Source organism: Camelus ferus, chromosome 12 (assembly GCF_009834535.1).
Source record: "Camelus ferus isolate YT-003-E chromosome 12, BCGSAC_Cfer_1.0, whole genome shotgun sequence".
In the NCBI taxonomy this organism is placed as follows: domain Eukaryota; kingdom Metazoa; phylum Chordata; class Mammalia; order Artiodactyla; family Camelidae; genus Camelus; species Camelus ferus.
The window spans coordinates 60,222,531-60,241,455 of record NC_045707.1 but is presented as its reverse complement, the minus strand read 5'-3'; the positions used below and the strand labels follow the sequence as shown (position 1 = coordinate 60,241,455).

Below are 18,925 nucleotides of genomic sequence, written 5' to 3'. Positions count from 1 at the left end.
TTTTTGGTTCATTAGCTGAAACTTGCCAACTGATGTCAGAGGTTTATCTACTTACCTACCTACCTATTTATCTTTCTCTCTTTCCAATTTCTGCATGGTGTTATTTAAAGATTGGAAAAATATATCTAATTTTGGAGACTATATATGTACTGTGATACCATACATTGGTGAAATGAACGTGGGATATTATTGTAATATCTCTCTGCCATCAAAGAGTATGCAGAGGAAGTGATGAGAAATCTGTAAAATGAAGTAAAAGAGGCAAAAATTATAAAATGAAAAGAGGCAACATATGTAACTTGTTAAAGGAGGCTTGTAAAAAATATTTGATTTGTAATTGTCCCACAGAGGAGCCCTAATTTTTGATTTAAAGAAGAAACTATTGCATGTGTGTGTCTGTGAGTGTTGTTAAAGTGCTAGATGTTCTATTTCTTTTAGTGAAATGGGCAGCATTTTTCTCTTTATTCTTATCGTAAGGAATAATAGAAGCTTTCCCGAATCCTAAATAATCTTAAAAAAATCCATTCTGGGACACTTTTGTAAATAAGAAGCTGAGCCTCATTGAGTAAGTAGTAAGAATATTTTTTGAATTAACTTTACTTTTCCAAGTATAAAAATAGTACATTCTTAACTACTGAAAATTTGTAAAACACAAAAAATACAGATGAAAATAAATATCACAGTAAATTTGCCAAAGTTAATCACTATCAACAACTTGGTTGACTTCATTCCAATCTTTTTTTCTCTAATATGCGTATAATGATGCAGAGTACCTATTAAAATGATGTTTATGAAGAAATTTGGAAGATGTGGAATTTCCAAGAAAGCTTGGGAAAAAAAATTAGAGCTATATGAACACAATTAGAACAATTTGAACAATTTAGAACAATATGAACAAGTTGTTCTGGAGTATTTATAATGTTTGGTGAACATTAAATGGCAGCAGTTTTTTCTTCACACACAATCAGCAGGGTCCTTTTTATTAGACATTCCCATTTTTAACAGAACAAATTACCTGTGGTAGCTGTTGAGTTCTTGTATTCCCTTCAGCTTTATGATGGGAGGACTGTACAATAATCGTAGGATGGGACACTTGCCAGTTTGGGGAGTCAAAGTCACAACTCATTGTCATTGGTGACCACATGGTATTTGTAACCACTTAATTGTATAATAGTTTAGATGCCTTTTCTCATGCTGTTGCTGACCAGGGTTGGGCTGGGAGGGGGGGGTGGGGGCGGGGATTGGGCGGACTGCCCAACCCCTTGGTAGTGCTGGGTGTGGAGATCAGGTGCAGTACCCTGCTTTTGCTCCTGACACCTCGGGAGTGGCAGTTGTGTTTCTGTTTTTTATACCTTGTTGTTCATAACTTGCCCCAGCTGCCCACGCATGCAATTATTTTTAGTCCCTTTTAGTTTTTTTTTTATTTTGTTGCTCCAGGTGCAAGTCCCAGTCTGTGCAAATGCTGCAGCAAAACATCCCAGGTCTCAGCCTGCCTCAATACTAGAAACATATCAGCCTGACTTTTAAACTGCACCAGTTTTTCTTTAGAGCACTTTTTCACAGACCCTTTTCCTAAATACCCTTTGTTCTAGGCCCACAGATATTAGGAGATGTGGGTCATTGATTCCCAAGGCTGTAGATAAATAACATGCCCAGCTGAAGGAAGGGGACCATTGCATCTGCAAAAAGAACAACATTGCAATGATTTGTTATCCTGTGTGTGATCTCTATGGAGACCAATGCCGCTCCTTAAACTTTTAGTATAAAACCCCCTACCTTCTCTCCCCAGCAGGTTCATAGTCTTGGAGGCATTAACCCACTGTGACCTCCTTTTCCTGGCAAAGAAATAAAGCTGTCTTTTCTGCTTCATCCAGAATTCTGTCCTTGAGTCTCAATTCAGTAATCAAGGTACGGACGCCAAGTTTTGGCAACATCATGACCCCAAAGTAGGAGAGATTAAGAATTAAGAGGTCGTATTGATTATGTGTGGGATAGGAGTTCGCAAAAGTGAATATTCATTGTAGATCCAAGTATTTGAGGGAAGGCTTTATGGTTGATGTTGAGACTGAGTTTGGCCTGGAAGAAAAGGGAGACTTGGAAAAGACAGAGAGATGAAAGGAAATTTTATTGGACAGCTAAGCAGGTCAGGATGTGTTAGATTATGGAGACTTAATTTCCAAAGGAATTTGGACTTGGTGCGTGGTAACTCTAGGATGTTAAATAGGTTTCAACTTGCATGTCAAGTCTGTTTGACTGGTGTTCGCTGTCAGTGGTGGCTGTACTGAGAAAGATTCTAAGCCTAGTCAAAGAATAAATGACCAAGATGCTGTGATTAGTGATGTCTGCTGTGGGCATGGGAGGGAAAGTTTTGTCATAACTGCTACATAGTGGTCCATGATACAGTAGGCAACACACCAGTGGGTTTGTTTTTCTGGGCAAAGTCACTTTAAATATGATATAAAAAATGTCCATTCAACAAACATTTCATTACTGTAATATTTCAAGTGTAGAAAATGAAGAATAACATTTATCAATACAAATACTGTTAAACATGACACAGTAAAGATCAAAATATATTTTATATTTCTTTAGCTGATACAGAAATTGACTTTGAAATCAAATTTTTTTTTCTGGGAAATAGTTTGCTTGATATTTCTAAAATAACACAAATAATCTAGTTGAATTCACCATGCAAGAAGAAAGTTATCTTTTCCCAACTTTATTAACACTAAGGTTTTTTTTGGTCTATATATTTAAAATATTAAGTACTATTCTAGCTTCTTTAATTAGAAGAGTGATCCATTGGGAAAATACATTGTTTATTTTCCCAATTTATTTGCAATTTCCAGTTGTTCATTGGTATTATATTGAAATTTGATTGATTTTTGTTTATTGAATTTGTATCCTGTGTCTTTGCTAATAAGCTCACTTATTAGTTCTAGTAGATTTTGTGTGTGTTTGTGTGTGTGTGTGTGTGTGTGTGTATCCTTTCGGATATTCTACATAGACAATCGTATTTTCTGTAATAGAGGCAATTTTCTTTTTTTCCCAAACTGTATGCCTTTTATCTTTTATATTCTTTCTCTTGTCTTATTGCACTGCCTGGGACCTCCAGTACTATGTTGAATAGGAGTGGTGGAAGTGGACATGCTTGTCTTTTTCCCAATCTTAAGGTAAAAGCATTCAGTCTTTCACTATTACGTACAATGTTAGCAATATCTCTACTCATTTGTGTTTCCTAATTCTATCAATCACTGAGAGAGGATTGGAGTCTTTAAGTAAAATTGTGGATTTGTTTATTTCTCCTTGAACTTTAATTTTTTTTTAAGACTTTACTTTTTAGAGCAGTTTAAGGAGGACAGCAAAATTGAGGGGAAGGTAAAAGGACTTCCCTTATACCCCTTACCCCTACACATGTATAGCCTCCCTCATTATGAATATCCCCCATGAGAGGGTACATTTATTACAATTGATGAACTGACATTAACACATCATAATCACCCAAAGTCCATAGTTTATATTATGGTTCACTCTTGGTGTTGTATATTCTGTGGGTTTGGACAAATGTGTAATGACAAATATCCATCATTAAGGTATCATACAGAGTATTTTTGCTTCGTTAAAAATCCTCTCTCATTGCATTTTAATCAATTTTTGCTTGATGTGTTTTGAAGCATTGTTGTTAGGTACGTTCACATTTAAGATAGTTATGTCTTGTGAATTCATCCCTTTATCATAATATAATGTCCCACCTCATCCCCAGTTTTATAGTAAGGTCTTGCTTCTTCTTCATTCTGACAGTTTCTTTTAATTGGTATGTTTAGATAGTTTACATTTTAATATAATTATTGATATGACTGGATAAAATCAACCATGTTGCTAGTGGTTTTATATTTGTTGCATTTTGTTTTTTGTTTTGTTTTTATTTTTCTGCCCCTTTTACAGATTGAATATTTTTAGGATTCCATTTTATTTTCATTATTGGATTATTTTTAGTGCCTCTTTCAAAAATTTTTATTAATCTCCTTAGGTTTTAAAGTATGTATTTTAATCAATCACATTATTTTAATTAACCTTCAAATAGTATATCACTTCTTGTGAGGTGAGGTGTAAAAATCTTACAGTAGGTATATTCTCAGTTTTCTGCCCCTCTCAATACTTTGAGCTGTTGTCACATATTATACTTTTACATATGCAGTAAACACATGTAACGATGATTCTATTATTGCTTTAGACAGTTAGCTCCTAGAGTAAGTAAAATTGAGGAAAAAGGAATTATGTATGTATCTCCATTTATCGTCTCCGTATCTGTATTTCTTTGTGTGGATCCAAATTCTGTCTGATATCATTCTTTTTTTCTGCCAAAAATTAAAAAAAATATATTTATCCCACTTGGTATTCTCTGAGCTTCTTGGATCTATGTTTGATGTCTTTCATTAACTCGGGGGAAATTCTTGACCATTATTTCTTTCAGTATTTGTTCTGTCTTTTTCTCACTCTCTCTGCTAAGACTCCAATTACATAGATATTAGACTGTTTAATACTGTACAACTCTTGGATTTTCTGTTCTGCTCTTTTTCTTTTTCTGAAAAATTTTTTTTCTTTGTGTGTGCTTTTTTTTTTCTATTGACCTATCTTTAATTTTGTATGCTGATTAGCCCATTAAGGGCATACTTCATCTCTGTTACCTTTTTTCCCCCCATCTTTACCATTTACATGTGATTTGGTGTTATAGTTTTCATTTTTCTGCTGAGATTCCCCAACTGCTTATGCATGATGTCCACTTTTTCCATTACACCCTTCAACATATTAATCATATTTTAAAGGCTTTGTTAATTGCAAAATCTATGTTATATTTGAGTCTGGTTCTGTTGATTGCTTTATCTTTTGGCAATGTGTTACTTTTTTTGCTTACTTTTTGCTCTTTGTGTGTTGTATGCTTTATTTGACTGTTTGGCTTTAAGTGTAGAAGAGTAAAGACTGCAATTAATATTATTTGTGCTTGGAAATGTTCGCCTTTTTTGGCTAGGTTTCAGAGGTGGAGGCGATATTGAGTAGGGTATGGTTTTATTATTATTATGATCCTCAGCACATCATAGCCTTTAAATTCCTTGTCCTTAGGGTGGTAGCTGTTTTGTTGGAGAATTTTTCTCATTATCTGCTCCATCTTCAGCTTGAGGTCTTCCCTTTGTGCCTGTGCCTCAGACAGTGTCTCTTTCCAATTTCTTTCCCCTCTCCCAGCAGCAGGCTGATTTATTTTTCACTCAATGCTTGCTGGCTTCATTGTTCAGGGTGGGCATGCAGGGTAGTCTCTGCTATACTAGGAGTACTGTGTCCCTGAGCCTTGGGGGTAGGGCTTTCAAATTATTCTTCCCTTCCCTAGTTGTAGGAGACCACTAATCGTCTGAGCTCAGATGATGTCCTGCCCTTGGAGGGAGAGAACTTTTTTCTATTCCCTTTCTCCAGGTGCAGTGGGTCTTGACTTTTGCCCAAGAGTGACGGAGTTGTCAGTGTCCTTCCTCATTGGCTTAAGGCTTTGGTTACTAAGGAAGATGGGGAGAAGAATCCATTCTCTAGTGGGTGACATTCCTTCCCCTCAGGCCTTCTCTGCAAGAAAGGCTTTCTTCTAAATTTATTTTTTTTGGTGGGGGGAGGTAATTATGTTTATTTATTTTTAGAGAAGGTACTGGGGAAGGACCTTGTGCATGCTAAGCATGCGCTCTACCACTTGAGCTATATACCCTCACCCCAGAAGGGCTTTCTTCCAATTCTTTACTTACCCCAAGTCTCTCTTGTGAGTACTTGGTGAGGTTCCTGGAGAAGAGTCTGTGAGTAGGTGCAAAGGTGCAAACCCCTTTGTGTTTGTAGTTGCCAGCGTTTCTATACTCTTGTACTAGATTACACTTGGCTTTTAACAATTTGTTAAACAATTTGATTGCTTTCTTCTTACCATCGTATGTGTTTCCCAGTGTCTTCCCCAGGTAAACAAGGACCTGTCCTTCTCATCTCATATCTGTCTTTAGATTTGGGGTTCATTTGTTGCCCTGAGACCTCAAATGTTTGATGAAAGTTTTGAATTTGCAGATTACTAGATTTTTTTTCTTCAAAGGGCAGGAGCACCACTCTTTCCAGAGTAATACATTCTAAATAGAAGCCTGAATATAGTTTATTTTGAGTTATTATTATATAAGAAAAATCTCTTGTTAGATTAATATGGCTTTGGAAATCTTTAACTTTATTAAGTCATGTTAGCATTGATTTAAGCATTGTTTACTTTTATATTATCTATAATACAATACAATATTATATGCAATAAGTGATACAATATCATACACAATAAATATATAAGTGTAATTAGAGATGTTTGAAAATGTAAAGATTACTGGCTTTGGAATCAAATAGACCTGGGTTTAATCTTAGGCCTGCCATATTTTTGCTGTGTGATTTTGAAAACCCTTTTTCCTCTCTGAGTCTCAAGTTTTCTCGCCTATAAAATGGAAAAAGATGTACCTATACAATAGAGTGCTTTTTAGGATAGTACTGAGCTCAATATGTAACAGATGCTTATTAAGTATTTTCTTGAACAGAATTATTTGGTTACAGGAATAGGAACCTCTTGTAAGCACTGAACAAAGTGGATTTTTTGCAAGAAATAATAATCAGGCCTCCCTTGGAAGGGTGGGGAGCCAAGCCTCTGCCTTCGGGACACATGGCCCTTTCCTCTTGTAGTCTACTGTTAATGTGACTCAAAGACCAGTTGGCTTAGTTGCCATATTTCTTGAAATTTGAAGAGTGGATATCTAATTGATTCAATTTAACCTATGGACTGGCTCATTTTGGATCAGTTATTCCCATCTGGGTCAGTAGTGGGAAGCAAATGGTGTGGTTCAAACAGGGTTCTGGAGGCCTTGAGCAGAAGCAACTTATTTGAAAGAGGCAATGGGCAGATAGGCAGTGACTGCCATTTCTAGTTCAAGGCTAATTGTTTTCACTCTTTCGTTTCAAATAATCTTTCCTAAGGAGAAAATAGAAAATTATTTAACATCTATAGAAGTTATTGAATTAATTGTATAATTTAGCCTGAACTTCCCAAATGAACATAGATCCTTTTCTATGCATAGAAAACCTACATTCAGCACTACTATGCTATGTTCTCCTAAACCATCATTCTTTCACTCCCAAAATACATTTTAATGGAAAAGGTAGCCAGCTTTGATTAATCTCAGTAGACTAGGGCCACTCCTTTACTGTGTAGATACTTCAGATTGGGTAAGTACACAGATTATAGCATCTGAATACCACCTCTACTGCTGACCAGCTATATAATTTTAACTTCTTTATCTTCTCAATTTCTTCTTCACTAAACAGGATAATAGTAATGCTTACCTCAGAAGGTTGTAGGAGATTAAATGAGATGGCACATATGAAGTACTTCACCTGTTGTCTGATAAATTATATGTACTTAATAAATAATTTTTTGTTTTTATGGTAGTGCCACACCTCATCAGAGATTAAACTTTTCTTCTTTCATGAGAGGGCACATAATGATGGAATCACCAAAGGCAGTCCACATCCTTGCCCTTCACCCCATAAATGAAAGTGTAGGATGCCTGAAGAAGCATCTTATGGGAGACTTCTTTAGGGAGTAGTCACCTTTGAGTCACAGAAGGCATCCCCATTCAGAAGTCTCCCTAGCTGGACTGAAGTGGTGATCCTGTGGGTAACCCTATGTTCTACGGTAAAGTATATAATTACATCCTTCATGTGTCATGACTTTGTGATTAAAAAAAGAGTTATTTTGAGGGGAGGTATATAGCTCAGTGGTAGAGGGCATGCTTAGCATGCATGAGGTCCTGGGTTCAATCCTCAGTACCTCCATTAAGAAACAAATTAATATAAATAAGTAAACCTAATTACTGTCCCCCACAAACAAAACAAAAAAATTAATTAATTAATTAAAAAATAACAAAGAAGTTGTCTTAATTCTTTGCATGGATCTCTTACAGGAAGGGAAAGTGGCAGTAGTTAGGGTCTTTGAAGAGGTCACCATCTGACTCATTCCCAGTCACGCACTGTGGATGCTGGCTGTTGTTCTGTGAGATGGCTGGGAGTAGCCCCTAAAGAGCTGATAAGTCAAAGCTGCAACCCTGTGGAGTCCAAGTGTGGGTCATCCTTTGCCACGCTTAGCCCTGAGGAGGTCGGATGGTGACCTGCACGGTAATAGCTAGTGATGTGTCATCACAGAGTAGGCAGCTTTGGAGGACATGTTTTCAACAATAACACCGTGTGGCGGCTAGCAACCTATTAATAGCTAATATTCATCATGCACTTAACTACATACGATGCACTATTCTAAGCTCTTTGCAAGAATTAATTTATTTAATTCTCTCTATCTATTTTTTAGGTGAGGCAACTGAAGCCAAGGGAGGGAATAAATTACCAAATCTAGAAAGTGGCAGAATTCAAAGACAGAGACCCAGGCAATCTCTCCTTGGAGACCTCATTATTAGGCACTGAGTATGTTGCAGATATAAATGACCTCTCCAATAGGCAGGAGGTGGCAGACCAAATCCCCTTTGCACCATGTAAACCTCCAGGATTTTAAATAATTCAGAGGGAGACAGTGAACTCCATGAGGCAGATTTCTTGCTTTTTTATCACGTGGAATGGCACCACACTGATAATATTATTATCGTAGTTTCTAGATAATTTTCCACATCTGCTTTATCTTCCCAATTAGATGTTAACCTTCATGGAAAAATGGACTAGTGCTGATTTGTCTTGTACCTTGCCTCTTTATATTTTATGATACTCTGAAAAGTTTTCTCTTTACAGGGGATAGTTGGCAAGGGTTCTGTGACAGAAAGATCAAGATGGGGACTAAAACATTAGATTTAGGTGAATAAAACTTGGAATAAAACTTTAAAACTCATTATTTATTTTGGCTTCTGATGATTGAAGACTGCAGTTTCACTAGCAGTAAGAAATCATTTATAAAGGAAATTCTTGAACTGTAGTTTACAAATTACCTTCATGAGAAGCAATTTAAGTGAATGGTTTGGCTAGTACACATTCAGTCTCCTTTGGTGGACAGAGATGACCAAATGTAAGATGACAGTGACTCTTTGTCAACATGAATCTATTCAGAAGAGAGACCACAGGGGAAAGGTCGGAACATTAATTTCTATGTCCCTTGTGCTCTTCTGTCTCTTGGGAACATATCTGCTGACGTAGACCTTGACACCAAGGCCACTGAAATAGTTCCTTTTAAAATGACAAGGAGAGAGCCTTTACCCCTGCTCTTTCTGTATGCTGAAAGGTAATGCCTTTGCCTGTCGACATATCCAGAGTAATGTAGGGTTTTGTGAGTGTTCTCAGAAGAATGATCAAGATTGGTGGCAGACCAAAAATCCAAGCGTAATCATTTCTTTCGAAAGAAATGACAGAAATTAAAAATGGGTACTTCTTTTTTCTAAAATGAAGGAAAAAGTGAGAAAAGAATGACAATGTCTTACGACAGATCGTTAGAGAAAATAGCAAATATCACTATGCTGTAAAAAAGAAATTTGTTTGTGCTTTTTATAGCATTTTATTATTTTCTCATTATAAAAATTTTACTCTATATTACAGATTTTAAATAGTTGATTTCAGAGATATTCTTTTTCTTGGAGAATTATTTCTTAACTATCTTTAAGACAAATTGTCATATTATAAAATCTTCTAAGCTACAGGCAATTTTTTATCTCTGTAGTTGAGTCATTTTAGCATTTCATCTAAATACTGCTCTCTCCAGTAGCTTTTTTTTTAAAAAAAAATTCTATAGAAAAGTCATTGGAGCAATTTTCTCCAAAATGTGCCATTATTTCTAGGTGAACAGCAAAAACAAATCATTGCTTAAAGACAGAATAGGCTGAGGGAATGTATCATTGATATATGTGTGTACTCCCTTTGACACGTTCTTGTTAATTGCTGTGTAGGAAAAACAGTACACAATTGAAGAGAAGAGATTATAATGTGTCTAATACTCTAGCTAGTGCTATTGATTAAAAATATTAAAAAGAAAAAAATTTACCCTAATTTTTAGAGTATAAATTTTTCATATTTGTATATAAGTGAAAAGAAAATAAAACTGCTTGTAACCTCCCTATGTGTCAATAACCACTTGTAATATATAACTCGATTTTTTTCTCTATTCATCTAGATCTACAAATACATTAACATCTCTTACCACATTGAGCTCTCTGGATAGGTCATAGAAGTGACATTATACTGTATATATTTTTAATGTGTTTTCCTTTGTGTAAGGTTGTATAGTGAAACTTTTCTCCATCATGGTGGAAGAGGCCAGTTGAGTTCCAAAGATTTGAGCTTCCCTTCCACAGTGTAGAGTCATGGCTGGGAAGCAGCTTCCCAGCCAGGGTCTGCATTTCTCAGCCCTTCTGCAATGGGTGTGGGGCCACATCACTGGTTTGGTAAAGGAACTAAAGGGATGTGCCCATCTGGGCACAAGGAGGGTAGGTGTCTGTGTGCCCACCCTTTCATTCATTTCCAGAGTGCACTTGGAGGCCACTCTTGCATTTCTTCCATTGCCCTGAGTAAACATGACCTCTGGAGAGCCTGCTGGTCCCAGGAGGAGAATAAAAGATTCATGGGGCAGAGCCACCCCAGCTCCCCCATAATGTGAATCTACATGCTGAAGCAGAGTTGCCCCAAATGACCTGCAAACTTATGATTGAAAAATAAGTAATTAAGAAAAAAAAAAGGAGGAAAAATAAGTAATTATTGTTGAATTGCATTAAGTCTACTTTACAGAAGCTGATGTGCCTGAAGTACATATAACTGAGTCTGAAAAGAGGGATGTGTCTCAGAAAGAATGATGGGTGTGGTTTTCAGCAAATGGTGTTGATTAGACTCTAATACACGGGAGTACCCCAAAGTCTTTGAGAAAACTGAACTGGACTAACTCCAGCCTGGATGAAAACAACCCCAGGCTGGACTAACAGGGACTAAGACTATATGAGTTTAAAAAAATGACATCTTAGCATTCTGTTCACAGGAAGCAGGCTGTGAAAGCTACTTAGGATTTAGGAATGGTATATTTTCCAGCGTCCTTGTCAGAAGGCCAAGGAAGAGAATGTAGAAGGAAGGATGTCCACCACACCCATAGAGGGCTTTGTCAACAGCTTGGAGAACAAAGGACTAGGCAGAGACTTGCAGGGATCAGAACTTGGACCAAACCAAGAAACATTTTCTCCCCTTGGGAGAACATTGCAACACATTTATAGTGGGCCTTCAGAATTGCTATGGACCATTGGTTGCCACGTGTCTCTCATTCTTGCCTTTTTTCGAATGGGATTGTTTATTGTGGTTATCCTGTCCTTATTCTGTTATTGTATTTTGGATGAGAAGAGGGAGATAGTCTGCCCATTTCGATCTTGGGTTTCTGAAAAAGAGGAGGCACATCTAGACTTGATGTGGGTCCTGAGATCCTGGACTTTGAGTCTGATGTTATCTAATGGATGAGATTTGGGTGGAGGGACTTGAGATGGGAGTGAATACATTTTGCATATGAAATGAATATGACTATTTGTAAACATTAGACAGGACTAGATTGTTGTTTAAAAATATTCGCTTTATTCCCTCACCTCCATTTTTCTATATGAGAGTCTCTCCACTTTGACCTTGGGCTTGGCCATGTGATTTGTTTTGGCAAATGGTATTTTCACATCCATAGTGCCAGCAAATGCTTAAAATATGCCTGAGTGGTGGCTCTTGCCTTTTTGCCACTGTCATGAAAAGAACAAGCCTCTGAGGGCCTCCTGGTCTCAGGAGAAGGATAAGAAACGGGCAGAGGAGGACCACTCCAGTGACTGCTACCTGAAACAAAGCTGCCCCAGGACAGCAGCAAAACTGAGCAAGAAACAAGTGCTTCTTTTCGTATTCTGTTTTAGTCTGAGGTTGTTTTGTGAACTATCTGTATGGATTTGTGTCTCACCCTCTCCAAGGCTTTGCTGGACTGTCGTCTTCTTAGTGACTGACTCACCCTAACTAGAATGACAACCCTCACTCCAGCCCAAAACACCCAATCCCTCTTCCCAACTGTATTTTTCTCCACAGCACTTGCCATCTTCTGGTATACCACATAATTTCCTCATTTTAGGGGGGTTATCATCTATCTCCCCCAACTAGAATATAAGCTCCATTAGGTAGAAATTTTTTGCCATTGTTTTTTTTACTTCTGTATCTTCAACACTTAGAACATTGCCTGGCACATAGTAGATACTCAATAATTTTTGTTGAATGAATGAATGAATATCGACAGAGAATAAATATTTGAAAGAAGTTAAAAAAATTAATAGTGGTTATCTCCACTTTCTATGAATATGGGTAATTTTCATTTTCTTTATATTTTCTATATTTTCTAAATGATCTCTAATAAATATATATGATTTACTTAATGAAAACAAAACAGCTTTGTAAAATTGTTTGGCTCTACATAGAAATTTCAGGGTTCTTTTCCTTCTTAATTTTAATATCATTGAGATTGTCCATTTATCAGTAATAAGCATAACTTTTGTCCTAGCATAAGTGGCATAAGGATCTGTGGATAGGAGGCAGCTTAAAACAGAAGGCAAGTGGGCCAAGGAGGGAAAGTTAGATGCTGAGAGTTGAGAATTGAGGCTGGCTCAGAGAATCACATCCCAGAAATCCATTTCATATGTCGCTGTGAATCTGGGCAATCTTTTTTTTTTTCATCCTCTTTCCTTTCATGCTGAAGTTTTGCCAAGTATTCCCATTTCTAATTATCCCTGAACTTTCAGACAAGTTCAAGTTATGCCTCTTTTTAGACATTTTAGTGAATTATTTTATTGCACCTATACATTTATAATAAAGAGAATAAAAGGAAAGAAAAGACACATGGAGCATTAAGTGGCCTAATAGCCCCCTGGTCAAGAAATATGATTGTCCTGTTCTGTTCTGTAGGTACTAGTCAGGATACCGATATACTCATAGCAGTAACAATACTAGTAGGATGGCTTGGTGTTTGGCAGATTATTAAGCTCCATTGAGACGAGCTGGACTAATGTATGAAGCTGTTTCTCTTAGGTTGAATGTTAGACTGAGATGACCAAGGAATAATAAGATGCTGGTCTTGCAGAATGAGAGCCCACCGGATGACATGTTTTCTCCACCTGCCTGCTCTCTTTTCCTCCATCCTCACCTCAACTGGGAGACTGGAGAGGCCGAGCAGTAAATTCTAAGACACAGTGCCAGGTAAATTTTTCTAAGAAGAAAGTGGTTTATCTTGCTTGATATAAATTTCTTGTGATTCACAGGGTGGACCAGGACTATGGATAAAAATAGTGTATATATCATAGGGGTTAAGAATATGGAGGTTTGGAGAAAGATGGAATTTGATTTAAATCTCAGCTCCACCACTTACTAGCAGCATTGCCTTGTAATGTAAAAGTAACTGACTTTTCTGAGCCTCACTTTTACTGTCTGTAAATGGGAGAAACAAGGATTAAATGAGACACCATTTGTAAAGTGCTCAGTACTGTATATAATCACTATCAAGCATTTAACGGATTCTAGCTGCTATTATTACTATTACTGCTATTATAATTTTCTTAATTAATGCCTGCTTAGTTCACCAGTAATCAGGCTGACAACCTGGTCTTCTGGAGAATAAAGGGAGGGTGAACTTGCAAAACGTGTTTACAAATAATACACGTAAGGGTCTCAGATTTGCCCTGAGTGATGGCTGTTGATTGCATTGTCGTTCTGAAGTTTAACAGCAGAGCATCACGGCCATCACAGTGTCATAAAATCTGCTGCATCTTGACCTTGAATGATGCTACACTAGCTAAGCTGTTCGTTGGGTGTTTTAGCAATCAATACCTGCCCTGAATCCCAGCCATGGTGATCAAATCTGTATTTTCTTTTTTTTTATGACCAAAGGAAAAAGAACCTAGAGCAGTACCAGGGTGGAGGATGGTAGAAATTTCCTCTGATAAGCATGTGAAACATAAAATTCAGTAGCTGGGCTACAGGGAATTATGAAGCATCACCAAAGACCGTGAAAAACAAAATCAACGGAGAAGCTAACTCATTCATATTATACACTTGCTTTTTCTCAAGATTTCCCCCAGTTGAATGTTAAGGTGATGAGTATTGTGAACATCCATGTGATACTGAAATAGCTGCTGGCATCCTTGTGGACTCAGCCACCTCGCCCTCCCCGGTGGGCCTTTGCTGCCCTGCTGCTCTTTTTTTTTGTTTGTTTTTGAATCCAGCCTCATTACATTAATAGCTCAAAACCTTCTCAGGCGTGTTAAAAATAGATTGTAGGAGAATTGAATGCAGTGTTTCCCTCCTCCCTCCCACTCCGTTTTCTCGACTCTAATATAATGGCACTCCTCAGAAACAGTCCACGGAAATCAGGGTTTTCTCAGAGGCTTGTGTGGGAAGTGCGGACTATTGTGAGCAAGTGTTGCAACCCACTGCTTGGCAGGAAGTCATTTTTGGAAAAGTTAACCGAACAAACACCATCCATTGTCTACAGAGGTTGAAAGTCCAATGAAATCTCTTTATTCCTGTCTCTGCACCAACTTAGTGACTATTCATACAGTTAACCCTTTTGATGCTAGAGTCTTAGGTCTATGGAAGGCTGTTTCCCTCAGTGATTCTTAACCTTTTTGGATTCCTGGACTCCTCGGAGAATCCTGTGAGACAAAAAACTCATGTGCTCATTTTTCAGGGGATCTGTGGTTCTTCCCCTCCTCCCGCCTCCCATGTCTAGTTGTTCTGTAGTTGGTCTGCATAATTAGTGATCAAGGAAAAAACTCTAAAGAAGGGAAGGAGAGAATCTCTCTTCTCCCATGCTACTCCATTGCATATTTCTCATTTCTTTCTTTGCAAGTTTCCAAAAAAAAAAAAAAAAAAGAAAAAGAAAAGACTGAGCTCTGCTAACAGGGATTTTAAAAGCTGTTAATCACTTTCATAGTCTTATTTATTAAAATGATATTACATAGGCTTCCTTTCTCTCCAATGTAATAAAAGTGAAAAAAATTAACATTATAAATGAGTAAAAGATTTAGACCAGAAGGAATAGGCTATGTTTAATCAGGCGTGACTGTTATTTTACTCTCTAAATATTTGAAGGGCACTTGTGGGGGTGTAACAGCCATAGAATCATCATTTTTATCTTGCTTCAGAAGGAATTTGCAAAAGAAGATTTTTTTTTTAAATGTGTTTTGGTTAAACCTCAGATCCTAAGATTTAATGTTCAATAATAGAACTGGCTGACTTAGAAGTTAAGGGGTTTGCGTCATGGGAAGTATACTCAAGAGAAGGATGCTCCATTACCTGTCAAGAGTATGTTAGAAGGCATTTCTGTTCTTTGCTTCTAGATAATCACTGTCATACCTTTGCACTAGAAATTCTACAAGTATGAAAAGAATTTAGTTGGTCCACAGGAAGAAAACTTTTGAGAGATGTCTTCCCTTTTTTCTTTTTTCCCCTGTGCCTATACCCAAGAGAGTATTGTTGTTGTTGTTTTTTTTTTAATTTTTGGGGGAGGTAATTAGGTTTATTCATTTATTTTTTAATGAAGGTACTGAGGTTTGAACCCAGGACCTCATGCATGCTAAGCACATGCTCTACCACTGAGCTATACCTTCCCCTCCGCAAGAGTGGCTTTAATTAGTGCTGAGATGGAGTTCCGACTCTCCAGCGTCATTTATTTTCTGTGTGGCCTTGGGTATCTATGATCCTATTACATGAGAACCACAACATCTTTCCTCATATCTTGAAAGTAACAAAGTGCCCTGTTATCCACTGGGAATTGATTGCTGTCATTTGGAAAGAGTGAAACCACAGTCTGACCTTCAAGGAAGGAAGACATCTGAATTAATTGTCTTATCAAGAACTTTCTTTCATTTTTTTTCCCCTTAGGTATTACCATTTTCCATTTGAGATATATTGTATATAAAATTATTCTTTTCTCATCTAAGACCATATTATCTGTTGTTTTTGAGTGGATAGGGTGTGAATTTTTAGGTTGAGAAAATGTGATGGCATTTGGCATCTAAGATTATATTCCAAATGGACCCCTCATGACAAAGGCCTTGTACAAGCTGAAATCCTTTACCCTGAAGCTTTCCAACAGCCCTAACTTTGATGTTTGTTTTAGTTAACTTAGGCTGCCGTAAGAAAATACCATAGACTGGGTGGTAAACAGCAGAAATTTATTTTCTCATGGTTCTGGAGGCTGGAAGACAGATGAGGGTTCCAGCATCGTCAGGTTCTGGTGAGGGCTCTCTCCCTGGCTTGCAGAGGTCCACTTTCTTGCCGTGTCTTCCTTGATGTGGGTGTGTGTGTGTGTGTGTGTGTGGGTGTGTGTGTGTGTGTTTGTGTGTGTGTGTGTGTGTAGAGAGAGAGAGGGAGGGAGGGAGAGAGACAGAGATCTTTTTCTTCTTATATCTTCAATCCTGTCGGATTAGGACTTCACTCTTATGACCTCATTTAACCTTAATTTCATCCTGAAAGCCCCAGCTCCAAATACAGTCACATTGGAGGTTAGGACTTGAAGATATGAATTTTGGAGAGACACAATTCAGTGCATAGTAGTGTAACATGTCTATTCTAGTCTTGGACATCTGTCAGTGGAAGAATGGGAAAGAATTTCATTGTAACATCATCTTACTTGTAATCTGCTTTTACAATGTGGACTACAAAGACATCAAATATTCAGTGTAATTAAAAGAGTTAAAAATGTGTGTGTGTGTGTGTGTGTGTAAGAGAGAGAGAGGGAAAGAAGAAAAGAGAGAGAAGGAGAGAAAGAAAAGATAATTAAATCAACACACACTTAAAAACTAATTGCTAAGTACAGTGGACAGCTGGATGTGATAAAAGAGACATCTTCCCTCCCCTATAATAAACAAACAAAAAGCCAGGAAGGCATTGACTTTGCCCTCAGGGGTTTGGAGTTTATTGGGGGAGCTAAGAACCAAAAACCATCCAAATGGAAAGTACATTAGAAAGAAAAGCTTATCTTAAGCATTGATAGCTGGATTAGAAAAGAAGGACAGTTGATGTTCAGAGGCTCTTTGTGGAGTGGGAAGATCAGGAAGATTCTGATCTCAGCGGACGTGGGATGGAGGATGAGCTGGGGTGGGGATGGAAGTTCAGGATTTGAGGGGATCAGAGAAGGCCCCTTACGAGAGGTGATGGCTAGGACAAAGAGAACAGGGAAGGGCGTGAGCACGTCAAGCAGAGAGGCACTGTGGCAAGAAAGAGCCCACACAGTGTGTGTGGGAAGCACCCAAAGTCCCTGTCACAGGAGGCGGAGGGCCAGGCACGGAGTGGAGAGAGGAGAGGAGGAGGAGCTGGTCAGAGGTCATGTGACTGAGGGCTCCGTGGGCCAGGTTTTACCCTGCAGATCAGAGCTTTCCCAACTGCAGAAACCCTTCTTCAAATGAAAAGCTTACGTGGAAGCTTAACATCTATATGAGAGATGGCAAAGCTGCCCTATTAGAGCCAGAGTGGGGCTTAAAGTCCTGCCTCCTCACCACTGCCTCTGTCTGTTGTCATCCCTGCAGACACACCTGTAGTGCAGACTGGCCTCCCTGGCACCTGGATTATAGCAACAGCCTCCTCTTCTAGGCTTGTCCCCTTTCTCATCGACCCTGCGCACTGCACCAGACAGCTTTCTCACAGGTAAGTCTGATTTTGTCCTCCCTCAGTTTAAGCCTTGGCAGTGGTTCCTACCTGCCCACGCTCCCTAAACCCTGCTTCTTGCTTCACTTTCCTTTCTTGCCAAGTTCTCCCCATAACACTCAGCTTTAGGTTCTAGGTAAAACAAAAGACTTGCGATCGTGTCTTGGTTATGTTGCCATCATTGCCTGGAATGGCCTCGATACCTACCTTCCTTTCAGCCCCAGCTCAGAGGTCACCCTCTCCTAAGAACATTGCTAACCTCCTTTGAACCCAAGTTGATCTGGCCACGCTCTTTTTATACCTAACTGTACCCATAGGTACACATCTTATTATTGTAGCTTCATATGGGGACAGATATAAAAGATGCTGTGTCAAACCAACAGGGTTCACTCAGAGGATGGATGCTGGTGGAAGGAAGGCTTTGGAGGAGTCTGGGGTGGCACCCAGGTTTCTGTTGGGATTGACATGGTGTATTGTCTATGACTGTCACAGAGAACAGAGGAGCAGGAGGGCTTGGGAAAGAAAAGGTGAGTTCCGCTTTGGTGAAGTTACATTTGTGTTGTCTGGAGGGATCCGGGGTGAGGGGAGCCGTAGACTGTCAGGAAGACGACTTGGAGGCGCACATTTAGGAATCAGTAGGGAGGTATTAGGTCCATCTTTAGGAATGGATGAGATTTTCAAGTTAAGACTACAGGGTGAGAGGGGAAGAGAGCTGTGGACGAGGTGATTAAGGAAGAGGGTGGGGTAGGAATAGATGCCCTACGTAATCCTGGTTCCACTTTCCCCATCATTTTGGGCCCTGGGGCCACAAAGATCACAGTGCAACTTGATAAAAGCTCTGTAAACAGAAAAGCTGTGTTTGCTATTCAGGGCCTTAGTTCATCCAGGGTTCAATGAAATGGTGAGTCTTATCCACTGCCAGGTGGCCCCTCCTGCCAGCTGCAATGGGGGGACTCCTTTTACTCGCATCATAGGTGATTGCATACAATACCAGTACACTTATAATTCAATACTTAGAAAAAAGAAAAATTAGTAGTAATAAAACAGGCCTTTGAGTGTTGGAGTATTTCTGGTTATTAAAGACACGTTAAATAACTTTGAAATGTTTGCAGCAGGAATATCTCTGAATATTGTTTAGACAGAGCAATACTTGCCCACCAGAAATTGTTTTTCCAAATTACTATGTAAACAAACACAGAAAACA

The 18,925-nt window shown here is 38.4% G+C and overlaps 1 long non-coding RNA gene across 1 annotated transcript; it reads left to right on the top strand.

Moving 5' to 3' along the window:
• Window positions 1–3,126: 3,126 nt before the first annotated feature.
• Window positions 3,127–18,556, top strand: LOC116667766. The gene is made up of 3 exons (XR_004324803.1): window positions 3,127–3,173; window positions 17,604–17,721; window positions 18,105–18,556. It is a non-coding gene; the product is annotated as an uncharacterized LOC116667766 (long non-coding RNA).
• The last annotated feature ends 369 nt before the right edge of the window (window positions 18,557–18,925 follow it).